The sequence below is a fragment of the Pongo abelii genome, chromosome 12 (assembly GCF_028885655.2).
Source record: "Pongo abelii isolate AG06213 chromosome 12, NHGRI_mPonAbe1-v2.0_pri, whole genome shotgun sequence".
Taxonomy (NCBI): domain Eukaryota; kingdom Metazoa; phylum Chordata; class Mammalia; order Primates; family Hominidae; genus Pongo; species Pongo abelii.
In genome coordinates this window covers 28,581,142-28,597,635 of record NC_071997.2, presented here as the reverse complement: position 1 = coordinate 28,597,635, position 16,494 = coordinate 28,581,142, and the positions used below count along the sequence as shown (strand labels likewise).

The window sequence follows — 16,494 nt, the reverse complement described above, 5'->3', positions numbered from 1 at the left end:
AGACAAAAATAAGGCTGGGCATGGTGGCTCATGCCTATAATCCCAGGGGATTGGAAGGCCAAGGACAGAGGATGGCTTGAGGCCAGGAGTTCAAGACCAGCCTGAGGGCTGGGTGTGGTGGTTCATGCCTGTAATCTCATCTTTGGGAGGTCAAAGCCCAGGAGTTCGAGACCAGCCTGGGCAACATAGTGAGACCCCTCCCCCACCACCATCTCTACAAAATATTTAAAAATTAACCGGGCATGGTGGCACGCACTTGTAATCCTAGTGAGTTGAGAGGCTGAGGTGGGAGGATCACTTGATCCCAGGAGTTTGTGTCTGCAGTGAGCTGTGATCACACCATTGCAAACCAGTCTGGGGGACAGAGAGAGACCCTGCCTCAAAAAAAAGGAGGCGGGGGGACCAGCCTGGGCCACATAGGAAGACCCCATCTCTACAAAAGATAAAAAAATTCTCCTGTGTCAGAAGACCAGTTGAAAAACAAAATTTAAACATTAGCCCAGTGTGGTGGCACACACCTGTAGTCCCAGCTACTGGGAGACTGAGATGGGAGGTTCACTGGAGCCCAGGAGTTTGAGGTTACAGTGAAGTATGATTGTGCCACTGCACTCCAGCCTGAACAACAGAGGGAGATCCTGTCTCTTAAAAAAAAAAAAGACACAAATACAACTAAAGCAGGGTGAATCTCATAAGTAAAGGGAAAAATTCTGATCAAGAAGACTGGAAACAGCTGGGACTAGCCTTTGCCTCTCAGGAAGGAGCGGAGAAAAGATTTTGGCAAATGATGGCCAAGAGGCAGCAGAACCCCTCCTGCAGTGGTTCATAAACGTGGCTGCGTTGCCCACTGCTGCCGTAAAAATTACCCCAACTTTGGTGGCTTAAAACAATGTAAATTTATTTTTTTTAATTTATTAATTTTTAGAGACAAGAGTCTCTAGCTCCTGGCCCCTTCCCTCTATCTTCAAAGGCAGCAAGAGCTGGCTCCATCTCTGTGAAACTGACTCTTCTGCCTCCATCTTCCACATTTAAGGGCCCACCTTGATAACTCAGGATATCCTATCTCTTTTAAGGTCAGATGATGAGGAGCCTTAATTTCATCTACTATCTGGAGTCTCCTCTGCCATGTAACTTACCATGTACATATTGTACATATTGTACTCCCTGTTCCAGGGAGTTGGCTGGGGCCTTCTTCCAAAGGTCATCATTCTGCCTACCCTACCTGGGGATCTTCAAAAAGTACCGCTGCCTGGGCTCTGCCCCAAGAGATTCTGATGTAATTGGCCTGGAGTGGGGCCTGGGCATCAAGATGCTGTTATGCTCCCCAAGTGATTCTAATGAGCAGCCATTGAAAACCACTGCTCTGGCTGGGAGTGGTGTCTCATGCCTGTAATCTCAGCTCTTTGCGAGGCCAAGGATCCAGCTACTTGCGAGGCTGAGGCAGAAGGATTACCTGAGCCCAGGAGTTGGAGGCTGCAGTGAGCTGCCGTGATTGGGCCACTGCATTCCAGCCTGGACAACAGAGTGAGACTCTGACTCAAAAAAAGAAAACCCCAAAATCTTCTGCTCCAAAGAGATCATACATTCTATTTCTACACATGTACCTGGCACTGCCATAGATGTGTTTATTCTGTACATCCCATTTAACCTTCCCAAAGACCTATTTATTTTAACAACTAACATTTACATGCCAGGCATTGTGATGAGTTAGTTGTGCTACTATCGTGATGATCTTTCACAAATATTTTATTTTGAGTAATCATCACAACAACCCTGTGAAGTAGGTACTGTTTTTATTCCCATTTTACAGACAACGAAGCCGACTCAGAAATTTGCCCGAGGAGGCTGGGTGCGGTGGCTCACGCCAGTAATCCCAGCACTTTAGGAGGCTGAGGCAGGTGGATCACCTGAGGTCAGGAGTTCAAACCAGCTTGACCAACATGGCGAAACCCTGTCTCTACTAAAAATACAAAAATTAGCTGGGCATGGTGGCGCATGCCTGTAATTTCGCTTCTCGGGAGGCTGAGGCAAGAGAATCGCTTGAACCTAGGAGGTAGAAGTTGCAGTGAGCCCATTCTGCCACTGCACTTCAGCCTGAGCAATAGTGTGAGACTCTGTCTCAAAAAAAAAAAGCAAAAAGAAAAAAGAAATGTGCCTGAGGCCATGAAGGTAAACCATGTTGGCCAGACTGGTCTCGAATTCCTGACCTCAGGTGATCCACCCGCCTCAGCCTCCCAAAGTGCTGGGATTACAGGCACGAGCCACCACGTCCAGCCTCTGGGTTTTTTGCTTTTTCTTTTCTTTTAATTGAAATAAGGTCTCACTCTGTCTCCTAGGCTGGAGTGCAGTGACCCAAAATTGTGGAATAATCTCACCATTATAAGCCTGTAAGAATGTCTCATTAGATTACTCTTTAATTTTTAAAATTGTTTTAATTTTTTTTTTTTTTTTTTGAGACAGGGTCTCACTGTCACCCAGACTGGAGTGAAGTGACATGATCTCGGCTCACTCCACCCTCGACCTGCCTGAGTTCAGGTGATCCTCCTGCCTCAGCTTCCTGAGTAGCTGGGATTACAGTCGTGTGCTGCCATACCCGGCTAATTTTTGTATTTTTAGTAAAGACAGGGTTTTGCCATGTTGGCCAGGCTGGTCTCAAACTCTATGGCTCAAGCAATCTGCCTGCCTCAGCCTCCCAAAGTGCTGGAAACCACCACCACCAGGCCTATTTTAAAGCTATTTTTAATTTTTTATTATTTGTACTTTTTAATTTTTTAAAATTTTTGTTTTAATGTTTTTAAATTTTTAAATCTTTATTCTATTTTGGCCAGGCACGGTGGCTCATGCCTGTAATCCCAGCACTTTGGGAGGCCGAGGTGGGCGGATAACAAGGTCAGGAGATCGAGACCATCCTGGCTAACACGGTGAAAACCCATCTCTACTAAAAATTAGCCAGGCGTGGTGGCGGGTGCCTGTAGTCCCAGCTACTCAGGAGGCTGAGGCAGGAGAATGGCGTGAACCCGGGAGGCGGAGCTTGCAGTGAGCCGAGATCGCGCCACCGCACTCCAGCCTGGGTGACAGAGCAAAACTCGATCTCAAAAAAAAGAAATTTATTTTATTTTAAAAATGTTTAAAAATTTAAATTTGTTAAAGGCCTTTCCAGTAGCATCACATTGTACTCATCCTCCTCTTGCTATTCTAATCTTCTCCCTCCCTACATATACACACACACACATACGTACACACACACGTACACACACACATGCATGTACAGCAACATTCCAGCCCATTGCCTCACAGATTGCTATGCACCAACAGGCCTAAAGTTAAAATAGTAATAGCAATGCAGTCACAAATATAAAATAATATAAAATTATTCTGCCACTAAGATCATGTTTTCTTGAGAAAAATATAACTTTTTAGAGCAAAAATATAGGGCAGCAACATGAAGGCTCATTTTAAGCTGTTACGCTGTGTAGAGTTGCACCTTCACATGGCCTGTGAAAATACCTATTTACTGAATTTGGATTGTAATCAATAATTACCAGCCTAGAAGACCTCTGAAAGTTTGATCATTTTCTTCCTTCTGGGCAGGCAAATCTTCCCTGCAGAGAGAGACTGTGAGCTGGAAGGGAGTTCCTTCTCTCAGTGCGTCCTCTGTGCCTGCTTTTCCCATGTGGGTTTTTGAGAGTTCAGAACTCCAGGAAGGATCATCCTATGCTGGAGATTTCCCCATGAATGTTTCCTTCTGCACAAAGAGCAAATCAGAGAGACCTTGGCCCCTCTGTTCCATCTATGGACCCCAGAGGCTTATCTGTCTTTTTATTCTGTTAGCCGAGACTGTTAGACATGTTGGCCTTAGTTCTTCCACAGCTTGCAGAGAAAATAAGACTGTTATAGAACCAATACTTATGGTTATGGGTTAATGCAGCATTGGCAAGACTGCCCATGAGGGCAAGCAAGAGATTTACCAGCTGGCAAAATACAAACAACTTAGTCTTTTGGCTTTCGGTTAACAAATATGACATCGCATTTGGCCCTATTACAGCTACAGTTAAGTGCACACACATTTCTTTTCTCCCATTATTCAATTTGCACATGCTCACAAATCCAAAAGTAATGACATACTTGCATTAAAAGTAATCTGAATTTTGATAAGTGTTGTAATGAACAGGAAAAATTATTCTATCATCTACAAATCTTTTCAAACTTGTATTTTCTTTGCAAGGTCCTTAAGTTTTGCCTAAGTCCAATATTTCTTATGCAGCAGAGACACAATCATTGCCAGCTGATCACCATACACTGAATTTTCATCCTCAATAAGCCCGAGTGTAAGATCCATGCCTCTGCTTCACACTCACCTGTCTTCAGTCAGTGCTCCTCCTTAGAGGTGGTGAGCCCACAGCGATTTATATAGAGTCCTGTTCTCTTGTTAAAAGTGTTGATCTCATCCTATTTTGGAGAGATTTATGACATCTCATAAATTATAATAATAATCATAATAATTATAAATACTTTGAATTTATATAGGTCCTTTTATTCAAGAATGTCCTGGCATTTTGCGAACATTAACCAATTCGTTTCTTGCCATACCTCAGAAGGCAGATCCTAGTTGTAGTTTAACTTTGACGCCTTCAGGTCCAACACTTGTTTTTATTCACATCAGTTTGTGGGAATGTGGGTTAGGTAAGAAAGCAAGGAAGGAAGAGAGAGAGAGAGTGAGAAGGAGAGAGAGAGTGACAAGGGGGAAGGGAGGAAGGGAGGAGGAAGGGAGGAAGGGAAGGAAGAAAAGGAAAAAGGAAGGAAGGAAGGGAGGGAGGGAATTGAACTTGGTGTGTCAGAAACTCATTATTGGTTTGTATTTCAGGTAAGCAGAACTCCTAGACCAGGGGTTGGCAGCTTTTTCTTACAGGCCCAGATAGGCTTTTGGGCTACGTGGTCTTTGTCATAATTACTCGCCTCTGCCATTGTAGCACCAGAGCAGTCATAGATAATATTTAAATGAATGGCCATGACTGTGTTCCAAAAACACTTTCTTTACTACACAGGTGGTGGCCCCTGTTCTGAACCACCGAGAGATACCAGTTCACATGTCCTCAGTTCAGCAATGTGGGGAGAGATGATTGGCTGGATGATGCTATTTTATAGACACCCAGGACCTACAGTGTGTTTCAAATGTCTACATCGATAAGTACTTTGAGAGGGTTCCTGTGAAGTTTCCAGGAAGGATTCTTTCCCAAGTTGTGGAAAGGGTGCATTTCATCACTGAAAGAGGGAGCCCCCTCCCTCACAACACCCTATGCCCCAGCTCAACTACACAGCTTGATTTTCCCCAAACACAGCACCATTCTTTGCACTAGGCCTTCCTACAGGCTCTTTCCTTTTTATCTAACCCCTCAGGGACAGGGGCTGTGTCTCATTTGTCTTTATAATACCAGCATGCAACACTCTGCCTGACACATATTAGACACTCAGTAAAACACATGGAATCAATGGCTTGCTTATTGGCTGACTGGTATACAGTCTGTCTCTTCTGCATCCTCTGCCTTAGCTCCCTCCCCACACCACAACTCAAACACAAGCTCCATAAGAACTGTGAATCTGGCTACTTCATTTATAAGACTGAGTCTTCAGTGCCCAGATAACAGCCTGGCACATTGTAAGTGTTCAGTAAATCTTTGTTGAATCAGTCAATGACTGAAGAATCCCTACAACCTCACCCAGCAAGATTTGGACTGGGTTTCCAATGCTGGGTCCCACGTTAGACGTGTGTTCCTTGTGTTTCAAGCAACATGTGGATATTTCTACCATAGCACCTACAGCACTTTGGTTTGTTGTTGTCTTGAGAACAAAAACAAAGGTTTTTTTTTTTTTTTTCCTGTATTCCTTATGGCACATAAAGGGTATTCAATACATGTTTACAGAATGAGTAAATGAATGATTTAAAGCGTATTTATGACTTTTTGGAAGTCACTCACTCTGCACACCCAGTGCAGACATTGAGGGTTAAGATTTTATTGTTCTCGGCCGGGCGCAGAGCCTCACACCTGTAATCCCAGCACTTTGGGAGACCGAGGCAGGTGGATCACTTGAGGTCAGGAGTTTGGACCAGCCTGGCCAACATGGTGAAACCTGATCTCTACTAAAAATACAAAAATTAGCCAGGCATGGTAGTGCACACCTGTAATCCCAGCTACTCGGGAGGCTGAGGCAGGAGAATCATTTGAACCAGGAGGGAGAGGTTGCAGTAAGCCAAGATCATGCCAGTGTACTCCAGCCTGGGCCACAGAGTGAGACTCCATCTAAAAAAAAAAAAAAAAGGATTTTGTTGTTCTCTACCTGTGTCTGAGATGGTGAGACCACAAGGCAGGGCACTGTGAGCAAGGATCCAGATTTGGACACTCAGGGAGTTCCTGAACTTTAACTCTGGGAGGGGAGTGTAAGAACACTGGGTTCCTCTCTGTTGTTGGCAGAGTTGAGGTAAAAAGAGAACTAATGCACCCATTAAAAACTCTATCCTGACCCCCAAAATGGAACTCATCCATTTTATTTTTTACACCAAGCTCTAGCACATACCAACAATTAAAAGGTATTACAGTGTGGGGAAATCTGGGGATGCCCAGCCCTACCTACAAAAGCACGCTGTCATCAGCCCAGAGGGCCATGTTACCATCCTGGGAGGTTCTCCTGGGCAGCAGCCAGCATGTTGCCTGGCAATGGCTCCACAGAGACGATGCCCACCTGCGTCCTCAGGCTTGTTTAGTCCTTGCCAGCCCCTTTATGGATAACCTTCCTTTCAAAGACCTGGCATACACTCGCAAATACTTACCTCCCAGACAGAGGGAGGATCCCAGACAGTCAGTGTGGGAGTGGAGGAGGTACTGAAAAGAAAGCTAGGTCGGGCACGGTGTTTCAGCCCTGTAATCCCAGCACTTTGGGAGGCTGGGAGGGAGGATTTGCTGGAGGCCAGGAGTTCAAGACCAGCCTGGGCAAGATAGTGAGACCCTCCATCTCTACAAGAAATGAAAAAAAAAAAAAAAAACATAGCTGGGCATCATGGCTCACACCTGTAATCCCAGCACTTTGGGAGGCTGAGGTGGGCGGATCACTTGAGGTCAGGAGTTTGAGACCAGCCTGGGCAATATGGTGAAACCCCATAGATACTAAAAATACAAAAATTAGTGGGGCGTGGTGGCCACCTGTAATCCCAGCTGCTCAGGAGGCTGAGGCATGAGAATCGCTTGAACCTGGGTGGCAGAGGTTGCAGTGAGCTGAGAGCGAGATCGCCCCACTGCACTCCAGCCTTGTTGACAGAGTGAGACTCTGTCTTAAAAAAAAAAAAGAAAAAGGAAAAGAAAGAAGAAAAAGAAAGCTTGCTGCACCTGGACGTAGGTGGGACTAAACAGAAACAGCACAAGATATTCCTTACCAAACCCTCAGGGCCAGGTGAGCTGTGACTGCTGCACCCCAAGCCTGTTTTACTTCCCAAATGCAAGATCCTCTTCTCAGTTTGAGTTTGTGTCTCAAATGAATTCAGTCTTCTCTTACCTTTAGTCCAGGTTCTGCCTGGTACTTGTTTCAAGGAGCATAAATTAGTCACCAAAAGCCTGCAAAAGCAATACAGAACTTTAGAGAAAATTACCTTGCAGACACCAAAAAGAATCATTTCACACATCACAAAACCAGACTTCCTAAAAATCCTCTTTGTTCAGTGATCTCTTCAAAGTTTCAGAAAGTGTCTGCTCCACCCATATTATTTCTCCTCTGAAATATCTCCTAAATATCTTCCTCGTGGCCAGGCATGGTGGCTCACGCCTGTAATCCCAGTACTTTGGGAGGCTGAGGCAGGCAGATCACCTGAGGTCAGGAGTTCGAGACCAGACTGGCCAACATGGTGAAACCCTGTCTCTATTAAAAATACAAAAAATTAGCAAGGCATGGTGGTGCGCATCTGTTATCCCAGCTACTCGGGAGGCTGACACAGGACAATTGCTTGAACCCAGGAGGCAGAGGTTACAGTGAGCCAAGATTGCGCCACTGCACTCCAGCCGGGGTGATAGGAGTGAAACCCACTCCCCATCTCAAATAAATAAATAAACTCTTCCTCCTCATTCCCTCTGTCTGCTACCTCTTAACATTTCCTATTACTCCAGTATTGTAATAAATATTATAAGAAAAGACACTATTGCATACAGGTTGAAAATATTTATTGAGGATATCAGGATCTTTTGCAAATGTCATCTCTTTGAGTTCTCATTAATTCACCGGAATTGACAGCTGAGGAAAGTGGCTTCCTTGAGAATGGAGGAGCTCAGCTAGAAACCCAAGTCTAGGCTGACATCAAAGCTTCTCTTCCTGTGGGTACTGCCCCCGGCTGCATTCAGCTCTCAAGTTCTAGGTAATTCCTTTTAGGCAGGTGCTTCCTGGACTCTTGCTTCTTCAGTCTCCTGTCCCACATTCCAGCTGCCTTCAGTCCCAAGGGGAGCTATTGTCTCTGTTCCCAAAAATTTCTCTGAGAAATGGCTTCTCACGAACCCTGCCTCTCTATGATGACTTCCAACTCCTCACCTGCTGCACCTGGGTCCCCAACCCTAAGAATCCTAGAAGCTGAGGAGGGTGTTCTCCATCCAGCCCCTGGGATACTCCGCAGGCACATGACGGTCAGATTTATGTTTTAAAAAGTGTCCCGTGGCTGCTGATTGCATTGGAGGTGAGCCAGAGTGACTCGGGAGACTTCACAGAAGACCAGATGAGAGATGATGGTTGGACTAGAGTGATGGGGCTATGGCTTGGCTGTATCCCCACTGAAATCTCATCTCAAATTGTAGCTCCCATAATTCCCTTGTGTTGTGGGAGGGACACAGTGGGAGATAATTGAATCACGGAGGTGGTTTCCCCCATACTGTTCTCCTGCTGGTGAATAAGTCTCACGAGATCTGATGATTTTATAAGAAGAAACCCCGGCCAGGTGCGGTGGCTCATGCCTGTAATCCCAGCACTTTGGGAGGCCGAGGAGGGTGGATCATGAGGTCAGGAGATCGAGACCATCCTGGCTAACACCGTGAAACCCCGTCTCTACTAAAAATACGAAAAATTAGCCAGTTGTGGTGGCGGGCGCCTGTAGTCCCAGCTACTCAGGAGGCTGAGGCAGGAGAATGGCATGAACCTGGGAGGCTGAGCTTAGAGTGAGCTGAGATCATGCCACTGCACTCCAGCCTGGGCAACAGAGTGAGACTCTGTCTCAAAAAAAAAAGAAGAAGAAGAAACCTCTTTTGCTTGGCTTTCACTGTTCTCTTCTCTGCTGCCATGTGAGATGTAACTTTCACCTTCTGCCGTGATTATGAGGCCTCCCCAGCCACGTGGAACTGTGAGTCCATTAAATCTCTTTTTTTTGTAAATTGCTAAGTCTCGAGTATGTCTTATTTGTTTGTTTATTTATTTATTTTTGAGACAGAGTCTCACTGTCACCTAGGCTGGAGTACAGCGGTATGACCTTGGCTCACTGCAACTTGGGTTCAAGTGATTCTCCTGCCTCAGCCTCCCAAGTAGCTGGGATTACAGGTGCCTGCCACCTTGTCCGGCTATTTTTTTTTTTCATTCTAGTAGAGACAGCATTTCATCATGTTCGCCAGGCTGGTCTCGAACTCCTGACTTCAAGTGATCTGTCTGCCTTGGCCTCCCAAAGTGTTGGGATTACAGCCACCACACCTGGCCTTGGGTATGTCTTTATCAGCAGCATGAAAATGGACTAATACAGTAAATTGGTACCGGGAGTGGGACACTGCTGAAAAGATACCCGAAAATGTGGAAGCAACTTTGGAACTGGGTAACAGGCAGAGGTTGGAAGAGTTTGGAGGACTCAGAAGACAGGAAAATGTGGGAAAGTTGGGAATTCCCTATAGACATGTTGAATGGCTTTGACCAAAATGCTGATAATGATATGTACAATGAAATCCAGGCTGAGGTGGTCTCAGATACACATGAGGAACTTGGAAACTGGAGCAAAGGTGGTTCTTGCTATGTTTTAGCAAAGAGACTGGTGGCATTTTGCCCCTGCCCAAGAGATATGCAGAACTTTGAACTTGAGAGAGATGATTTAGGGTATATGTTAGAAGAAATTTCTAAGCAGCAAAGCATTCAAGGGGTGACTTGGGTTCTATTAAAGGCATTCGGTTTTATAAGGGAAGCAGAGAATAAAAGTTTGGAAAATTTGCAGCCTAACAATGCAATAGAGAAGAAAATTCCATTTTCTGAGGAGAAATTCAAGCCATCTGGAGAAATTTGCATAAGTAATAAGGAGCCGAATGTTAATCACCAAGACAATGGGCATGTCAGAGATCTTTGTGGCAGCTTCTTGCCATACAGGCCCAGAGGCCTAGAAGGCAAAAATTGCTTTGTGGGCCGGGCCCAGGGTCCCTCTGCTGTGTGCAGTCTAGGGACTTGGTGCCCTGTGTCCCAGCAACTCCAGCCATGACTAAAAGGGGCCAAGGTACACCTCAGGCCATGGCTTCAGAGGGTGCAAGACCCAAGCCTTGGCAGCTTCCACATGGTATTGAGCCTGCAGGTATACAGAAGTCAAGAATTGAGGTTGGGAACCTCTGCTTAGATTTCAGAGGATGTATGGAAATGCCTGGACGTCCAGGCAGAGGTTTGCTGCAGCAGTGGGGACCTCATGGAGAACCTCTGCTAGGGCAGTGAGGAAAATAAATGTGGGATGGGTGCCCCCCCACACAGAGTCCCCACTGGGGTGCTACCTAGTGGAACTCTGAGAAGAGAGCCACTGTCCTCCAGATCCCAGAATGGTAGATCCACTGACAGCTTGCACTGTGTACCTAGAAAAGCTGCAGACACTCAACACCAGCCTATGAAAGCAGCCAGGAGGGAGGCTGTACCCTGCAAAGCCACAGGGGAGAAGCTGCCCAAGACCATGGGCAACCACCTCTTTCATCAGCATGACCCGTATGTGAGATGTGGAGTCAAATATCATTTTGGAACTTTGAGATTTCACTGCCCTGCTGAATTTCAGACTTGCATGGGGCCTGTAGTCCCTTTGTTTTGGCCAATTTCTCCCATTTGGAATGGCTGTATTTACCCAATGCCTGTACCCCATTGTATCTAGGAAATAACTAACGTACTTTTGATTTTATAGGCTCATAGGCAGAAGGGACTTGCCTTGTCTCAGATGAGACATTAGACTGTGAACTTTTGAGTTAATGCTGAAATGAATTAAGACCTTAGGGGACTGTTGGGAAGGCATGATTCGTTTTGAAATATGAGGACATGAGATTTGGGAGGGGTAAGGAGTGGAATGATATGATTTGGCTGTGTCCCCACCAAAATCTCATCTCAAATTGTAGCTCGCATAATTCCCTTGTGTTGTGGGAGGGACCCAGTGGGAGACAATTGAATCATGGGGGCAGTTTCCGCCATACTGTTCTCATGGTAGTGTATAACTCTCATGAGATCTGATGATTTTATAAGAGGAAACCCCTTTCGCTTGGCTGTCACTCTTCTCTTGTCTGCTGCCATGTGAGACATGCCTTTCACCTTCCGCCATGATTGTGAGGCCTCCCCAGCCACGTGGAACCGTGAATCCATTAAACCTCTTTCTTTTGTAAATTGCTCAGTCTCAGGTATGTCTTTATCAGCAGCATGAAAGTGGCTAAGAGAAAAAGGAAAGATATTACAGATCTATTTTAGAGGTGAAATTGACAGGACTCAGTTTGGGACAAGATGCCAAGGATGAGAGCAAAGAAGAGGACATAAAGTGCCTGGGAGGATGGTACTAAGTCTGGAATGCTGAAGATGAAAGCACATTTACAAAAGAAGATGAAGTTCTAGGTTTGGTGGAGTGGCTCACATCTGTGGTTCTGACACTTTAGGAGGTCAAGGCAGTTCAAGACCAGCCTGGGCAATATAGCAAGATCCTGTCTCTATTTATGAAAAAGAAAAAGAAAGGATTATGTTTTAACTCCCATGTAGCAAACCTACACATGTACACCTCAATCTAAAAATGTTTTTAAAGACAAAAAATAACAAATGCTGGTGTAGACGTGGAGAAATGGAGCCCTTATACACTCTAGGTGAGTATATACACGAATCTAGCCATTATGGAAAACAGTATGGAGGTGCCTCAAAAAATTAAAAGTAGAAGTGGCATATGACCCAGAAATCTCACTGCTGGGTATGTATCCAAAGAAAATGAATATGTCAAAGGGAAATATGCACTCCCATGTTGACTGCAGCATTATTTATAATAGCCAAGACACAGAATCATATATATAATAGCCAAGACACAGAGCTCTTGGGGCTTGAGTGAACACTGGCAGTAGCCAAGTAGTACTCACTGTGGGCCTGGGGTGGTGGTGGCCACAGGGAGAGGTTCCTTCTGCTTGAGGAAAGGAGAGAGAAGAGTGGAAGGACTTTGTCTTGTGGCATGGGTGCCAGGTCAGCAGCAGTAGAATAGAGCACCAGATAGATTCCTAAGTTTTCCAACCCCAGGCCCTGACTTCCAGATGGGATGATATCTCTGGATATACTTGGAAACAGGGGGAATGAACTTCCCTGAAAGGAAGACTGTAAGCCTGACTGGATTCACGACCTGCTGACAGTAGAGCCTGTGGGCTGTGAGGAAACAACAATGGTAACCAGGCAGCAGTTCCCACAGGCCTTGGGTGAGACCCAGTGTTGTGCTAGCTTTGGGTCTGACCCAGTGCAGTCCCAGTGGTGGTGGCCACAGGGGTTCATATGTCACCCCTCCCCAAGGTCTAGTCAGCTCAGCATAGAGAGACTTTTGTTTCCCGTTTTAGTTAATCTATAATCTATAGAAACAATGTTTATTACTGGCTTGCTCTCAATAAGTATGTGAGTAAAACTCTGTTCGTGGCTCTCAGCTCTGAAGGCTGTCAGCCCCCTGATTCCCACTCCGCCAGGAGTGAGTGACATGACATATTTAAAGAGCTGAAAAGCAACGACAGCAACAACTACCACAACAAACCCGCTTTTATCCTAGAATAGTATATCCAGTGAAAAAATCCTTCAAACATGAAGGAGAAATAAAGACTTTCTCAAACAAACAAAAGCTGAGGAACTTCATCAACAATAGACCTGTCCTACAAGAAATGCTAAAGGGAGTTCTTCAATCTGAAAGAAAAGGACATTAATGAGCAATAAGAAATCATCTGAAGGTTAAAAAAAACACCTCATTGGTAATAGTAAGTGCACACATAAACACAGAATATGGTAACACTGTAATTGTTGTGTGTAAACTACTCATACCTTGAGTAGAAAGACTAAAAGATGAGGGCAGGGCACAGTGGCTCACGCCTGTAATCCCAGCACTTTGGGAGGCCAAGGCAGGTGGATCACGAGGTCAGGAGTTCGAGACCAGCCTGGCCAAGATGGTGAAACCCTGTCTCTACCAAAAATACAAAAATTAGCTGGGCGTGGAGGCACACGCCTGTAATCCCAGTTACTCAGGAGGCTGAGGTAGGAGAATCGCTTGAACCCAGGAGGCGGAGGTTGCAGTGAGCCAAGATCACGCCATTGCACTCCAGCCTGGGTGACAGGGGAAGACTCCATCTCAAAAAAAAAAAAAAAAAAAAGACTAAAAGATGAACCTATCAAAAAATAACAACAGTTTTTCAAGACATAGACAATATAATAAGATAAAAACAGAGAAAACAAAATGTTAAAAAGTGGGGAGATGAAGGTAAAGTGTAGAATTTTTATTAGTTTTCTCTTTGCTTATTTGTTTTTACAGTGTTATGTTTTCATCAGTTTAAAATAGTAAATTATAAGATGATATTTGCAAGCCTTGTGGTAACTTCAAATAAAAAAACCTAAAACAGATACAGAAAAAATAAAAAGCAAGAAATTAAAACATACCAGCAGAGAAAATCACCTTCACAAGAAGGAAGGAAGGAAGGAGGGAAGGAGGGAGGGAGGGAGGGGAGGGGAGGAAGGAAGGAAGGTAGGTAGGTAGGAACGACTACAAAACCACCAGGAAACAAGTATCAAAATTGAAGTAGTTAAGTGCTTACTTTTCAGTAATAATATTGAATATAAATGGACTAAACTCTCCAATCAAAAGACACAGTGGCAGAATAGATTAAAAAAAAAAAAAAAAAGGCCCAACAACCTGTTGCCTACAAGAAACACACTTCACCTATAAAGACACACATAGATTGAAAATAAAGGGATTGGGAAAGGATACTTTATGCAAATGGAAGGCAAAAAAGAGCCAAAGTAACTATACTACATCATACCAAATAGATTTCAAGACAAAAACTATAAAAAATACAAAGAAGATCATTATATAATGAAAAAGGGTCCACTCATCAAGAGACTATAACAATTACAAATATATATGCATCCAATACTAGAGCACCCAGATATATAAAGCAAGGAGGGAGGGGAGGAGAGGAGAGAGGAGGGGAGGGGAGGGGAGGGAAGGGAAGGGAAGGGAAGCTACAGGTCAATATTCTTGATAAACGTTGATGCAAAAATCCTCAACATACTAGCAAGCAAATTCACCAATACATTAAAAAAGATCATTTATCATGACCAAGTGGGATTTATCCCAGGGATACAAGGATGGCTCAGTGTATGCAAAGCAATCAATGTAATACATCATATCAACAAAATAAAGGACAGAATTGATATGACTACTTCACTAGATGCTGGAAAAACATTTGATAATATTCAACATCTTGGCCAGGCACAGTGAGTGTCTTATGCCTGTAATCCCAGCACGTTGGGGGGCCAAGGTGAGAGAATCAGTTGAGGCCAACAGTTTGAAACCAGTCTGGTCAATATAGCAAGACTCCACCTCCACTAAAAATAAAAAATTAATCAAGTGTGGTGGCATGCCCCTGTAGTCCCAGCTACTCAGGAGGCTGAGATGGGAAAATCAATGTATTTAGTGATGAAAAGAAACTCTCAAAAAACTGCATATAGACAGAACACACTTCAACATAATAAAAACCATATATAACAGACCCACAGCTAATATCACACTCAATGGAGAAAAACTGAAAGCCTTTCCTCTAAGACCTGGAACAAGAGAAGGATACCCACTTTCACCGCTGTTATTCAACAAGTACTGGGGAAGTCCTAGCTAGAGAAATTAGAGAAGAGAAAGAAATCAAGAAGAGAAAGAAACAAAGGGCATTCAAATTGGAAAGAAAGAAGTCAAATTATTCTTGTCTGCAGATGATATGATCTTATATTTCAAAAATCTAATGACCTGCTCCCCAAAAAAAACTATTAGAACTGAAAAACAAATTCAGTAAAATTGGAGGATACAAAATAAACATATAAAAATCAGTAGCATTTCTATATGCCAACAGCAAAAAATCTGAAAAATCAAGAAAGTAATCCTATTTACAGTAGCTGCAAATAAAATAAAATACCTAGGAATGAACTTAACCAAAAAGGTGAAAGACCTCTATAATGAAAACAATAAAATACTGATGAAAGAAATTGAAGAGGACACCAATAAATAGAAGAATATTCCATGTTTATGGATTGGAAAAATCAATATTTTTTAAATGTCCATACTACCCAAAGCAATCTACAGATTCAACGCAATCCCTATTAAATACCAATGACATTCTTCACAGAAATAGAAAAAATAATCCTAAAATTTATATGAAGCCACAAAAGACCCAGAATAGCCAAAGCTATCATGAGCAAAAAGAACACAACTGGAGGAATCACATTACCTGACTTCAAATTATACTACAGAGCTATAGCAATCGAACAGCATGGTACTGGCATAAAAACAGATGCATAGACCACTAGAACAGAATAGAGAACCCAGAAACAAATCCACACAGTACAGTGGACTCGTTACAACAATGGTGTCAAGAACATACATTGGGGAAAGGATGGTCTCTTCAATAAATGGTGCTAGGAAAACTGGATATCCATATGCAAAAGAATGAAACTAGACTTCTCTCTAACCATATACAAAAATCAAATCAAAATGGATTAAACACTTAAAATTAAGACCTCAAACTATGAAATTACTACAAGAAAATATTGGGAGAACTCTTCAGGACATTGGTCTGGGCAAAGATTTCCTGAGTAATACCTCAAAAGCACAGGCAAGCAAAGCAAAAATGGACAAATGGGATCACATTAAATTAAAAAGCTCCTGCACCCCAAAGGAAAAAAATCAACAAAGTGAAAGGACAGCCCACAGAAGGGGAGAAATTATCTGCAAACTATCTATCTGACAAGGGATTAATAAGCAAAACATAGGGCAGGCGAAGTAGCTCATGCCTGTAATCCCAGCACTTTAGGAGGCTGAGGTGGGTGGATCACCTGAGGTCAGGAGTTTGAGACCAGCCTGGCCACCATGGTGAAACTCCGTCTGTACTAAAAATACAAAAATTAGCTGGGTATGGTGGTGCGTGCCTGCTGTCACCCAAGCTGCAGTGCAGTGGCGTGGTCTAAGCTCACTGCAACCTCTGCCTCCCGGGTTCACGCGATTTT

General features: G+C 43.9%; 1 long non-coding RNA gene across 5 annotated transcripts in view; it reads right to left on the bottom strand.

The window, feature by feature from the left end:
- Positions 1-16,494, bottom strand: part of LOC112132085 (uncharacterized) — a 30,273-nt gene that overhangs the window by 13,251 nt on the left and 528 nt on the right. For 4 of the 5 annotated variants that reach the window (XR_008522083.2, XR_008522084.2, XR_002913907.3 and 1 more), the window contains exons 2-3: positions 7,543-7,601; positions 4,356-4,446 (exon numbers count right to left, since the gene is read on the bottom strand). This is a non-coding gene — a long non-coding RNA (uncharacterized LOC112132085). Of the gene's footprint in view, positions 1-3,539; positions 3,743-4,355; positions 4,447-7,542; positions 7,602-16,494 lie in introns of all 5 variants that reach the window. The other variant, XR_002913906.3, reaches the window with a different exon arrangement.